The 14,135-nt window shown below is 44.0% G+C and overlaps 1 protein-coding gene across 6 annotated transcripts in view; it reads left to right on the top strand.

The window, feature by feature from the left end:
- sipa1l3 (signal-induced proliferation-associated 1 like 3) overlaps nucleotides 1-14,135 on the top strand; it is an 80,136-nt gene that overhangs the window by 11,873 nt on the left and 54,128 nt on the right. The window contains exon 1 of one of the 6 annotated variants that reach the window (XM_032507919.1): nucleotides 4,092-4,111. The exons of 4 other annotated variants lie outside the window; for them this stretch is intronic. The gene's annotated coding sequence lies outside the window, so the exon portion shown is untranslated. Of the gene's footprint in view, nucleotides 1-4,091; nucleotides 4,112-14,135 lie in introns of those variants that run through there. One more of the 6 variants, XM_032507923.1, reaches the window with a different exon arrangement.

The raw sequence follows: 14,135 nt of genomic DNA, 5'->3' as shown, positions 1-14,135 counted from the left end.
AAGGTCCCAGTAGCTTACAGACATCACACACAACATACACTTACATCATAACAGGATGTTATACCAAATAACAAACAAATCCCCATGAATAATATGGATATACACATACATACAAAGGAAAAGTAACTACATTTACATAATTCTTTTACTTGTGAAGTGTTGTTGAATCAAAAATTGATATTGAATTAAATCATGACATTTTATGATTCGTACACCCCTAGTGATTCCGCTCTGTAGACTTGGCTGCTGCCCAGCTGCTTTCAGATCATGCACTGCACTGCTGTAAGGGCTGGTCGGTACTTGTTTATGCCATAAATACTCTTTTATTAAGGTCAAAAGCATCCGTTATCAATTTCATTATTTGCTGTAGCCCTAGGACAGTGATACTGTCTTCCACATCAGTGTGCGAGTGCTTTGTTTAGAGTGTGCGAGCGAGATCCGTGCTAACTGTCCCATAGGAGTATAGGCCAGGGAGCAACAGGGGAGAGGGAAGTGACAGAAGTTTGGGTGTTTGTGCACACAACAGTAGAGCCTGTTATCATCGTGGGAGAGGAGGAGACGGATGAGCTGATAACTCAGAGGGTAAGACATGGCTTGATAGGGGAGGAGGGATGCTAGGATACAGACAGAGGAAGAGGTTAAAAGGGAGGCCTGTTGGTAGAAGAAAGCCAACTCATGTGCTTCCATCTCCTCTTTCACCTCCTTGATTTGTCCTCCCTTTTCTTTCTCTGTTTTGCCCATGATCTCTGCTGCCGAGCTCTGATCAGACAGCAGTCTGATTCAGTGTGTGAGGCGAGGCGCTACCTGAGAAATAATACGATAATCAAAAAAGGAGAACAAAACACAGTGCTAGTCACACACCAAAAAAAAAAAGTCCAAATGTGATACAATCCCCCCCCCACCACCCCAGAGAGAGACGAGAGCCCCCAGGTTTTTTGGTCTGTTGTGTGGTTGTCTCTGGAGAGGGTGTGCATGTGGAGCAGATCTCCTCACGCTGTGATGAGTACGATTGTGAGATGCAACACAACAAGAGAGGACAGTGGACATTTTGTCTCTATGCTGCAGGTCCACGGTGTGTGTGTGTGTGTGTGTGTGTGTGTGTGTGTTCTGTGTGTGTGTTGTGTGTGTGTTGTCTGTGGTGTGTGTGCTGTGTGTGTCTGTGTGTTTGTGTGTTTGGGTGTACTGCTATCACTCCGCCTGGATGAAACTCGCTTGACCCACTTTTTTGCCCAAAGGCACTCCATCCATCACAGCGCGCCCCCTCCCCCCCCTCCTCAGCCTCAGACATGCACTTAGGCAACCTCACTAACTCTTGTCACTGCTCTCAGCCAAAACACCTCAGCACACACATGGCTGCGTCCAACACATTTCTGAACCGCCCACCACCCATGTGTATACTAACATGCACAGTTGTCTACAGAGGGCTGTGTTTTTCCAGTGGTTCCCACGCCTGAATTTGACAGGAATGTTGGCAGCGCAGTGGGGAGTCTCTGGGCTGTAGATTATTTTTTTTTTCCCTCTCTTCATAGTTTATAAAAGAATAATCAACATCTGGGAAATACACTTACTTATACACGTTGTTGACAACAGTTAGATGAGAAGATCCATACCACTCTCATGTCTTTCGGTTAAATATGTACCTGGAGCCAGAAGGCACTTAGCTTAGAATAAAGACTGGGAAAGGGGGTCTGCCCAATGTTAAGGAAATTCACCTTACAGCACCTCAAAAGCTCACTAACCAATATGTTACATGTTACATACTGGTTTAATCTGCACTAAAACCAAAATGTTAAAATGACAAGTTGTGGTTCCCAGAATATTTGTTCACGCACTGACTTCCTTGAGCCAGACTAGCTGTTTACCCCTAAACTAAGACATTTCACTGTTGGCATTAGCTCCACAGTTGATGCACAGACACAGTGGTATTGTTCTTCTCATTTAACTCTCTGCAAAAAATGGAATATCATTTCCCTCAAAACGACAAAATCCTACCTTAAACTATCTTGCCCTTTCCCCACCTTTTTCTTCATTTTCTCAAAACTTTTTGTCATTAGCTCAATGTTTTCATAGCTGTCTGCGCCTGGAAAACAACTAGGCTAGTGTATACTTTAGTGAGCACATGTGCGGCTCAGTGTGGGTGCACATGCATGAGTGAGTGCACGCATGGCTGTAGAACCACACCCTGGACTCACGCCACGCTTCAAACCAAACACAGAGAGAAAGAGAGGCGACTTCTGGAGGGATTTAGCTTGTTGTGACAGCACTCCGCACTAGTTTAGGCCCGGGACAGTGATGACTTTGGAACGCAGGATGAAGAATGAGCAAAGTGACAGCCGTGCAGGCCTTCACGCCATTCCTGTTCCTGTAGCCATGGCAAAGTTTGAGGGGAAAAAAAGTGGTGATGGTGATACGGTGTTACAGTCCCTCAGTTGGATGTTTTTTTGAGGTTGGTTGGAACAGACACACCCTCCACTCAGCTGTTATTACTGGCCAAATTCCACCTCAGAGATGCTGCTGTCGGTCCAGATGCCTGAGATTGTTTTGAGGGGCTGAGATCTCTATCGGTGTGTAAAACTCCCCCTCACCTCTATTGTGTGGTTGATACTGGGACGTGAAATCAACAAGCATACAGAAAAATATCATTTATATCAACTTCAGCAGCAGAATCATGTGCTGGTTTAGAGGGGAACAGGTTCCCAGATCCTGTGTCCTTATTTAACTTTTCATAATGGATTGTTCATATTGGCTAGTCAAAGTCTCTCTCTCTCTCTCTCTCTCTCTCTCTCTCTCTCTCTCTCTCACACTCACACTCACACTCACACTCACACACACACACACACACACACACACACACACACACACACAATGCCAGAGTGAGTTTAAAAGGAGCCACACCTTTCTCCTATAATCCTCTTTCAGTCGAGACAAACCCTCTTCATAACATCTTCTGAATAAACTGTGTCCCACCTGCCTCTCATGTTTTAGATGTTTCTTTGTGTGTGTGTGATGCAATTATTTTTCTTCCTTCTACTTTAGAAGGATCAGTCTTCTGGCCATCAGAGACACAGAAACAGTGGTGTTTAATTTATATTGTTTCTTTTGCAACTACTCCAACTAGGGCTGTCAGTGGAGATGGGTTGAAAGGGGCCCTGTTTTTGCACCAAACACATAGGCGCCTTTCATACATGTGTATGCATTTAAACAAATACACAGTATGCAGTTACCTTTGAGATTTACTTGTGGTGCTATTTGCTCTGTTTTCATTTTCTGGCTTGCAGTCCTCATTCTTTGTTTCTCTTTTCTCATGGTTTCTCAGTTTTTACAGTGCTTTGTACAGCTCTGTGTTTCAGCTCAGTCTCAATGGACCTACTATACTGTTCTCTGTTTGCTCTCACTAGTCAAAGTCCCGCAGGCAAACAGTGCCTGGTCTCTTTGGGGCCTGGGACTGTGCTACAGTGGAGCCAAACCTAGCTGAGCTACCGTACTACAGTTTCACCATAGACTCATGTTACCACAGTGTCTGGATAGTGACGTTGTGTGAAAAATGGGGGTGTATGTGTGTGTGTGTCTGAGCCTACAAGTGGCGGCTAGGGATTCAGCGTGGGCTCCAGATGCATTTTTGTTGTCAGAGCACACAGAGAGTGCATACAGATAATAAAAAAAGTCACACAGAAATATGTAAAGTTTTAGCTCGACACACAGTTAGAATATGTCCTCACAAAAAGAGACTGTGGAAGGGAGGTGGAAACACTAAATCACACATTACAGTAGGTGTGAGAGGAAGAGCTGCAGACCCTCATAAAAGAAAGATGCATCCCCCCCTCGGCAAGGAACCCTTAGTCGTTGTTCTCCAAGGGATTCTGATGAACTGTTGTGTCCAGATGAAGTTGTGTGTTCATGTTTTGGTGCAAGTCGTTTCGATTTAATCTAGCTCCTTCTACCTTGGCAACACCCAAGTATTCTGTGGGACTTAAAATTGCTCCGCTTGGCTGGTGTTGGCAGACGGCGGGAAGAAGTATGGGGGAGAAGGGGGGCAGGCCGAAGCGATTATGAGACTTGGGGTGTGCTTTAACCCACTTAGCACACCATCTGAGGCTCTCCTGCCAAAACGGTGAGCTTAGTGCTTTTAATCCTCTTCCCAGAGAGAGATGATAGTTTTTTTGCTTGCGGCTGCGCTCTTGTCTTACTGCCTAGAATTCCTTTTTTTTTTTTTTTTTTTTTATCCTCCCTTTACAATTTATAATTATTTGTAAGACTGTGATGTTTTTATTTGTATTATAAGTGGATATAAGTGTAACTCTGTTCATCTTGCAATGAATTTGTGTGTGTGTGTGTGTGTGTGTGAGATGTCAGGCAGTTTCCTGGTCATAAACACACCAGGGAAGTAGCCCTGCAGTGGTTTGAGTTGAGTCTCCCTGTTGGCCCTTCCAGTGCTCACAGCCGGTCAGGCAGGCTTGTTTATTTTCCCCCCCTCCAGACTTGTTTGTGCTCGGCTGGCCTCTTACCCAGGGGTCTGACTACGCTCCAGTTCGAGAGTCCATCATCTTCCAGCTTACAGCCAGCAACACATGCCTGTTTTCCTCACACTATGCTGGACTCCCTTTTTTTAATAAAATGGGCTCACTATGCCCCGTCCCTTGCATTCTTTATACGCAGGCTTCTCTTTTCCTTTTTTACATGGATGGACTGCACTAAGAAATGCAGACCACAACATTGATCAAGCCAAATTGTGCACACAGCTTTAAGTGTGGCTAAATGTTCTTAACATTTAGATCTGTTTATTTTCCAATGTGGTGCATTCACATCTTAGCAGAAATATCCACACAACATTTGAAGAAGTGTCCCTCTTTTGTGTAAGTGCAAGTGCGCATGAAGAGCAGAGATGGAAGGAGAAAAGGAGGAGGAGAAACGGGAACAAGTGAAGGCTGATTCATGGGGGGGGGGGTGCAATGTTACAGTAGCAGCAGCAGCAGCCCTGTCACTGTAGGTTTACGTCTGGACTCCCCCCCCTTTTGCAGAGTGGAGTCATGGCAAAATCGGGGTCAGCCACGCTTCCACAGTTGCTACCCGGTCCTTATTTAATCCCTCTTTCCCCAAAACAAACTCTCTCCTCTCTTCATCTCTTCAAATCATTCAGTCCCACGTCTTTCTCCCTCTCATACCTCTCTAAATATCCCTCATCTCATGCTTTTAATCTGCCCCTGCCTGTTAGGGGAAGACGAGAGGAGAGGGTGAGCTTTATAATTAACAAAGGCTGGTTTTAGCACTGAAAGGGAGAGCTGCCTAAAGAGTGTGTGTGTGAGGAGCGCAGGGTAGGGATAGTGAACAAATTGGGCTTTTTATACAGAGTATTAAAAAGATGCTGAAGAAGGAAGAAAGCCCACTGATGAGACACAATGAGTGATTTAAAAGAGTAAGTGTTTGTGTGTATGCAATTTTTCGCCAAGTTTAAGCTCCTTAGAACTCCGCTTTAAAGAGCAGCCTACAGTACGATGGTATGTAGTCCAACACTGCATAAAAACTTTGATGAGCTTGGGCAGCCATGACGACTCATTACCATCTCATAAAAGACTACATTATCTCTGGTGATGTTGTGTTGTGTTGTTCATCCATAGTAAAATTATACCCTTTCTCCAAAATTAGTGTGAATACAGGTTTTTCAAACGCAGGTAAACCCGTAACGGCCTCTAGGTCACCTGGTAGAGCGCCCCATGTAGATTCAGTCCTTGCCAGCGGCCCAGGTTTGAATTTGACCTGAGCTGCATGTCATCCCCAATTCCCTGTCTCTCTTCAGCTGTTCTAAATAAAGGAATAACTGCAGGTAAACCCACTAAAAATAAGCGGTAGACTTCACAAAGAGCAAAACAGGTATTACATACTGCTTTATCTGTTTTTAAGGATCAGAGTTTATGACCAATTTCTCCCATAATTGCAGTGGACTTTACATGAAAATTGTATGTTATCGTGTTGGTTTATGCCAGGTTACTTGTTTAATAAAGTAAGGCAGTTCGAAAGAAGGAATGCAATTGATACCCAAAACTAACCCTCTGTATTGCTGAAGAAGAAGGCCTGCTCTAAGGCTAAAAAAGCAGGGCCTGGCCGGGCCCAGTCTGATGGGTTTGCTCAGTGCCCGCCAATGTACTGGAGACAGACTCTGGAGACTAAAGGCCCTGACACACCAACCAGACGGCTGACCGTTGGCAGAAAAGACAGTCGGACTGACTGCCTCCCCGAGGCCTCGGAACACACCAAAGTTATGCCGACGGGGTCTGGTTTCTTCAGAAATTCAAAGTCAGACTGTCATGGTGGCTTGTTCAGAATACAATGTCATATTTTACTTAAAGGAGCTCTGAGCGATGTTGGGTGACGTTACTTGTTGCTGACATTCACAGTATTTTCAAAACAAACAAGACTAGCTTTCCCCTCTCTCCTCCTCATCCCGTCCGCTACCTCTCCCTTCTGTGCTTCCACGTACTAACCCCCCCACCCCCAAATTCTTCTTGTCGGTTAATGGCTGGAACACTGTTTGTGTATACTTCGTGGTGCAGGTGGGCACAGTTTATTTTTGTTGCCATTTGGTAGACCCTGAACTGTCTACAGAGACCGTGTTTTCTCTGTGCTCACGCATAGTGAGGAGATGTTTGCTGTACAGTATGTGACAACAAATGTTGTTGCCCCTAAAACACGTGTGACATCTCTTAGAGCACCTTTGAATAGTTCACTGAAACAGGTTTCTGAAAACATTAAAGCAAGACGTAGGCCAGTCTAGTCATGTTCATGCCACTCGTCATTTCCGGATTAGCACTCCACCAATCAGATTGGTCATTTGAGTCCCGACTGCCGGCATTGCCCGCTTTCCGACCGAGCATGTCAGGTTGGCCTAAATGAAGGCCGCCGACGGACGACGGCATGGAACACACCGAACAGAAGTATGGGGGATGGTCTTACCGCTGCACAAAATAAATGTCTGGACAGAGTTTAAAGCAAGCGTTTTAAACTTTCTTGCTTTCTTGCAGAGAATTGGAGGAAGAATAAAACCACATTCAGATTTGTGTTTAATATAGCTGGAGCCAGCAGCTGATTAGCTTAGCATAGCACAACAACTGGAAACAAAGGGCTTGCTCTGTCTAAAGGTGACAAAATGAGGCTACCACACTAGCAGTCTGTCCATTTGTCTTCAAAGAACAAAACAACTCACAGCATGTATCTTTGCAGGATTCTGCCACACAAACTTTGAGTTGGCCTGTGGCATCAGTTTGAGTTAAACTTTTTAGTAAAGCATACATCTGCCTAGTCAGAGATCCTAAATATAATCCTGTAGGAGTCAATTTAGTGACAAGCTGGGTGAAGCTGGCCATTTCACCAGTCTTTATTTATTTTTGAGTTACAGACTGAAGACTGTGGTGTGGCCTTGGACATATTCTGCTGCAATCTGAGTTGAAGGTGAGGTGGTGGAGCGCGCAGGCAGGGCCCAAGCCATCCCTCTGTCAATATTTTCCTGAAAGAAAAAATTGCACACAAAAAAAAAATGGCCTGGCACATTTCTTAGACGGAGATACTGTGTTAAACCTCCCACAGCTGCCCCTGAGTGTGTGACACCTGTTCCCCATGTTCTCCTGGTCTGTGTTTATAAAAAGCATCAGAGCAAAACCACAGTACTAAGTGGGTAGTGGGTGGCTGCAGCAGAAGCTTCATTAGATGCTCACGTGTACAGCATTTGTGCGTATGTGTGTTGCTTTTGCTTGACGTTTGCATTGTGAGCTGCTGCAACACGGCGTCAGTAAACAGCTTGGCCACCCAGCAAGAACTGGACGCTCTGCTGTTTGTTTCTCTCTCTCTTTCTTTCTCTCTTTGCTCTGCTCAGAGAAAAAAATGAAGTTATACACAGGTGGGAAAAGCAGCAAGGATGACACAAAAAATGTGAGACAAGACAGCAGAAGACAAAGAGGTTGCTATTGAGTGGATACTGAGACACTAATGAGCAGACAGGTGTGTGTGTGTGTGTGTGTGTGTGCGTGTGCGTGTGCGTGTGCGTGTGTGCGTGTGGCACGTAAAGAGACTGACTGGTCTCATTAAACAGACCTCCCAGTCGCTTAACAATTTCCAACCCCAACCAAGTAGAGTTTAGTTTTGTTCCCAGTATTATTATTTTTATACTCACGAATATGCCATATTGAATATATCAAAAGTTTTTTAAACCTGCATTCTACCTTTTAAAAAAACAGATCAGCTGGCATTTATAAAAGCAAAGCTCTTCTACAGTTTCTGTTTGTATTAAACAGATTTCTAAGACTAATTACCTCAATAATAACTTGTCTCCTTCCTTATTTTTGTTGTACTGCACATTGCTGCAGATCCTGTTTTCACCCTTTGTGTTTCGGTCTCGGTTTTAGCTACAGAGTGAGACATCTCACTTGTTTTAGCTACAGAGTGGGACATCTCACTTCTATACTATATTTGTTGGGAGCTAGGTAATGATAACATCAGCTAGATAACTCTTTCTCCAACTTTTGGTCAGTACAAGGCAGGATTGGCTGGGAGACTTCTTCTAAACAAGGGCACACTTGTGGAACACCCAAGTTGTTCTTTTGTAGATTATGGTGAACTAGTGTGTGTTGTAGCAGTGTTTTGCCATTGAGAACGAGCTAGCACGCTAGCGCTACCATGTGCTACGGTTAGCCACCTCGTCTCGGCTAGTGACGTAGAAAGCCGTGCAGATTTTGAAAAGCTCACCCGGAGACTGAAGGCAGCACCAGAGACACAAAATAAACCCCAAATCCCAGAAAAAATGATTTTTTGATTATATGGGCATTTTTAAGGTGCCGTACCACACATATTTTATTACTTTGTAGTAATGTCTGAAGTTCAATCTACCATGGACTCTGTAACATGTTTTGTGAAAAAAATGCCTTGGTCACCTTGTTTCAAGCCAGTCTAGCGTGGTACAGAAAGCCTGCAGGAAGACTCCGCTCGACTTTTGCCAGTTCTAATTAATATTCAATGAGATAAGCTGCTTGACTCTGACTGGCTAGCCAATGAGAGCGTGGCTATCAGCATCCATTACCCAGTGCAACTGGGCAAGCTCATGAATAGTAATGAGCTCAGGCAACATGACATCAGACTGACCAGCTTTTGTGATTGGCCTGATTTCTCCTCTTATTTCTTTTCAGTGGCTAGAGCTGACAGAGGAGGTAGCATTCACATTCACGACATAACCCAAACACATATGGACTTAACATATTTCAAAAAATGCAAGTAAAAACAGTTTTGTGTGGCAGGGAACCTTTAAGTCGGGATGCTATAGTGTGTGTATGTAGGCCAACACGCTGTCTGCACGACTGCCAAATAAACAAATTGCTACTCCTGGTTCATGGAGGTGGGCAGTGACTCATGACGTAGTGAAACTCGATTGCCTGGTTTGCTCAAAGTTGACCTCGCTGTGTCGTGTATGCTGCTGCGATGAAGTTGTATTTCCTGTTTTGCCAGAAGTTCCAGCAACCCACGGCTTTGTTTGGGAGTTGTGGGTTTGGGCTGTTTGAACTTGTTTACAGGAAACTCTTCCACAACAGTGACAAGCATGGAGACGCACAGATGCATACACACAAAAAATAGCAGTGAGATCACATTCTCACAAATCTTTTGAGGAGTATGTGAGGACCAGTTATTCACTCATGGCTATGTCAGTTGCAAAGAGGGGACAATCAACCACAAAGACATATCTATTATAGATTAATATTCAGTATGGCCTCCTCACTGAGCAGTAACAGTCAATCAAATGATGAAAAATAAGGAAATAATTTGTAAATCATGAACCAGCAAGATATTGCATTGCATTTTAAAGGATGTTAATGTTGATGACCTCTGGATCTCCATCTCCATTCTCTGATGAGTTGGATGTTAAGTGTTATCATGTTTCCATTGCGATTGGCTACCTAGCAACAATCATGAAAAGTATTGAAAGAAAAATGGCAACAAGGGTAGGTGAGATCGACACAAGTTGTTTTAAGTCCACATACAGACATTAAGAAACTTAAATTCTTTGATTAAATATCCGAAAAGTGTCAACCGCTGCGAGCACAAGGGAATTACGTTTGTTACAATGACTAGATAATGATAATGATTATGTCATTGTATTTAGAGGTTATATCAGAATAGGTTTACATGGTTTAGTTTTCAAAAAACAGCATTTTTTTGTTATACTGCAAATTGCTGCAGCTCCTCTTTTCACCCTGTGTGTTGAGCTCTCTGTTTTAGCTACAGAGTGAGGCATCACACTTCTGTTTCATCTTTGTTGGGAGTTGCACATGTGCAGTAGCTGGGTAAGCACTGCTAGCCAGTCAGAAACAGAGTATGAGGGCGTGCCATGCTAGCAGCTAGGCGAGCATTATGGTAAGATGGTAAGGCCCTTTGGTGTGGACTTAGGGCTTTTTCACTTTATAAACATATAACATATGCACAAAAAAGATATATAACAAAATAAAAGAAAGGGGAAATGCCAAAAAGCATAATATAAGCACTTTAAAGGGCACTCTGCTTTCAGACTGTGTGAAATTTCAGTCAGCCGTTTAAAGTTTGCTTGAGTGGCTGTTAAAACAAGAGGAAAAGAGGATCATATTTTGGGGTTCCCCCATTTATTTCTTCTCCTCGTATTTTCCATGTCCTTTGCCCGTAGATCCTGTTCAGCATTTCCAAGTCTGTAAACATCTTTCTTTGGATCCCAAAAATGTCTCACCAACCTGACCACAGAAGAGGTGTGTGTGTGTGTGTGTGTGTGTGTGTGTGTGTGTGTGTTGTGGTGTGTTGTTTGGCTGTGTGTGGTGTGTGTGTGTGTGTGGGTGTGTTGTGTTGTGTGTGTGTGTGTGGTTGTGTGGTGTGTGGTGTGTGTGTGGTGGGTGGTGTGTTTGTGTGTGTGGTTGTGTGTGTGTGTGTGTGTGTTGTGTGGTGGGTGCAGCCATACATATTAAAAAGGTTTGGAACTTAGCATGCTGACTTTACTAGGACGTACTAGTATTTAGCCTCACTCAAGAGGAGAGAGATGAAAAGGGAAGAACAAGGGAGTGGTAGCTGTGTTTTTAATTTCCTCCAGCAGCTCTTGGCCAGCTTCTGCTGCCCTGCTGCCTCTGTCTAGAATCTGTGTGGTGGATTGAAGAAGTCTGGGTCAGGATCACCTCAGGACAGCCAGGGTGCTGTTGGGTGGTAAGTGCCATCAGCCTGCATGTAGAGAGAGGTTGGGTGAGGAGGACAGGAGAAGACATAATCAAGAGTCCTTTTACAAATGTACACAATCCTGTTGTCTTTCCTCCTCTGAAAGTCCGTCTTTCCTCACATTACAGCAACTATGACTTCCTGTTTCTACTCGAGTCTATAACCCTCGTGTCGGCTGTTCTTTATAGTGATTGTTTACAGTGTAAAAAGAACTCTGATAATTTAACATTTTGCCAGTTTAGAGTTGTTTGACATATATGATGGCACATGTACATTCTATACACAGTAGATGTCTTCAGTTCGTCATTGTGAACAAAATCTTTTGATTGTATTGAGTGATTCCCTTATGCAGTGCCATTGTAGACTGCATTTCTTTTTTAAATTTGGCCCCAAAAATCCCTGAAATTACTGTCCACGCAATCTGAAGAACTGTTGTTCTAGGGCTGCACGATTATGGCCAAAATGATAATCGCGATTATTTTGATCAAAATTTTGATCGCGATTATTCTCACGATTATTTGTTGATTTTAACCAAAACAAATTTTATTGTCACATAGGCTATTTATAACTACGACAGGGAGTGTGATGGACGCTACTCACAGGGAGACGGCTGACTCATTATGAACGGGTCCAGCATGGGTCGAACAGCGGAAACACACGTCGTTTGTATGAAACGTCTTTATCATTACAGCGCTGCATTTTTCTGAACTATGATATTCTGACCATGGGTCACATCTCTGGTCCAGGCTTCGGTCCAGCAGCTGCGTCTTCCACGCTGTTACTCTACCAACTGAAGTCAGCTGCATTCAATAACTTCTTCTGTGTTCTTCGCCGTAGCGGCCGCGATAGCAGAGTTACCCGCGGAAACACTGGTACAAATACAGGTTTGCCCCCTCATACTTAACAATAACAGCTGTGTTAAAAAAATTAAAACTGTAGACAAATGTCAGAATGTGGACCGGCGGCCGCTGTGTGCGAGCGCGGAGGGTAAGAAGAGAGAGTAGGACGAGAGAGCGTAGAAAGATCCAACACAGGCACGGCTTACAGAGAAATGGGTCATGTGACGCAAAATTAAACCATATCCATAATAAACCAGCAGCGGATGCGAGGCACTTAGCACGGTGCGTCTAAGGATCGAACAGCTAACAAAGACGCTACTAGCTAACAGCTCACGACGTAACTAGCACCGACTAGACTGCTCACTGCGTTGTCTGAAAACAAACAATGGGACAAAGTGTTGGTTTACTGTAAACTGGTAAAACACTTGAGACCGACGTATTACCGACTGCTATCGTTTAGATTTCCTCCGCTACTATGTCCCTGGGGACTGTCTACATCGAAACTAAGCTGCACGGGGTGCAGTGAACTACTCTGACTGCTCATGGGCAGACGGCTTTACGGAGCGGGAGATTGGCTTTGCAAAAAACCCGGAGCGTTCTATGAAATGACGTTTATAAAAAATAATCGCTCGATCACGCAAATTTGATCGTGGGAAGTCCAAATCGTGATTGTGATTAAAATTCGATTAATTGTGCAGCCCTATGTTGTTCTATGGATAATGGTTTAACTTTTTTGAATTCCAAACATTTGTACAGTAAATGACTTACTAAATCCTACAGACAGTCAAAATGTATTGAGAAGCAATGCTATAAAAGTGATTAAAAGCCCAGCACTCCTTTGTTCAACTCTGGTCTTTCCCAAGGATTTGTCAGAGTAGATTTGTCAATCCAGCATCATCTTATGTCATAATGGAAAAGATTAGAGAAGAAAATATGGAGCGGTGTGTGTGGGATCTGGTGTGCAAAGACTTGTCCTGCAAGAAAGTGGCGGGCTCATGCAGAGCAAGTGGGGGTCCATCTCTGTTCGGGCTTTTCTTGAGCTGTGTCCTGGGAGAAACGTAAGATGGTGACGGCCTACACACCCCTGTCACATCGTGCTATGTCATTGCTGGAATCGAGGTGAACTTGGGCCAAGTGCACACATGGAACCTGAGCGAGCGTGAGATGAATTTAAAGCCTTTAACTATATTATCCAGACCAGTCTATTTGACTTCCTTCATTTAGAAAGCTCAAGCAGTCAGTGTCAGGTTTGGCTAATATAAGATTGTGAGCCTGTAAAACTACTTTCTCTCTACTGCCTCTTATTTCATGGAGGCAAAATTGTACTGAATCACTTTTTAATTCGGCAGCAATCAAAGCCTTTTACTTGTTCTGAGATTAATTTGACCTACTACAGTATTACACCGACAATATGCCAAGCGTTTCCCACACTTTGTCCTGGCCTAACCACTGATTGTGGTACAAATCCAGTTACAGTAAATGCTGTCTGCGTAGAAAACCCCAAAGGAGTCTGTCATTTCACAGACATCAGAGGAACCGGCGGGCACTATTATCTCTATCTCTGGCCGCTATCTCTCAGGCCTGCACACACTCTCTCTCTCTGCCAGCTGAGCTTTACACCGCCATACAGTTACACCAATGCTGGGTGGAAGCAGCTGCAGTCGTAGTTTTCAAAGCCCAAAATCGGGCAAAAGGCATGACTCCATCATAAATCATGTTATGACTATCTTGATTTTCAAGTGTTGTGACATTTGTTTATGCAAGTACAATTTCTGACCGGTTTGTCTGTGTGTATAATTCACTCTGGAGAGGCAGTTGCTTAAGGAAAAAGGATCTACAACACTCGGGTTTGTCTCCTTTGGGAGCTCAAAGTCAATACAAAAGGGCTCTAACTGCCTCTTCTTTCAATGGCACCATTCAGAAAGAAAAACCTAACCGTGAGAGACCTAGTGAAATAAGAGAGAGAAAGACTGGCTGGGTTTGTGTCAGAGGCCCTCTTTGTTTGACTGCACTGTAACCCCCCCCCCACACACAAGTCAAAGCACGCACACATTCACACACACACACACACACACACACACACACACACAC

This window comes from Etheostoma spectabile, chromosome 3, assembly GCF_008692095.1.
Source record: "Etheostoma spectabile isolate EspeVRDwgs_2016 chromosome 3, UIUC_Espe_1.0, whole genome shotgun sequence".
In the NCBI taxonomy this organism is placed as follows: domain Eukaryota; kingdom Metazoa; phylum Chordata; class Actinopteri; order Perciformes; family Percidae; genus Etheostoma; species Etheostoma spectabile.
This window is presented reverse-complemented; position numbering and strand designations above follow the sequence as displayed.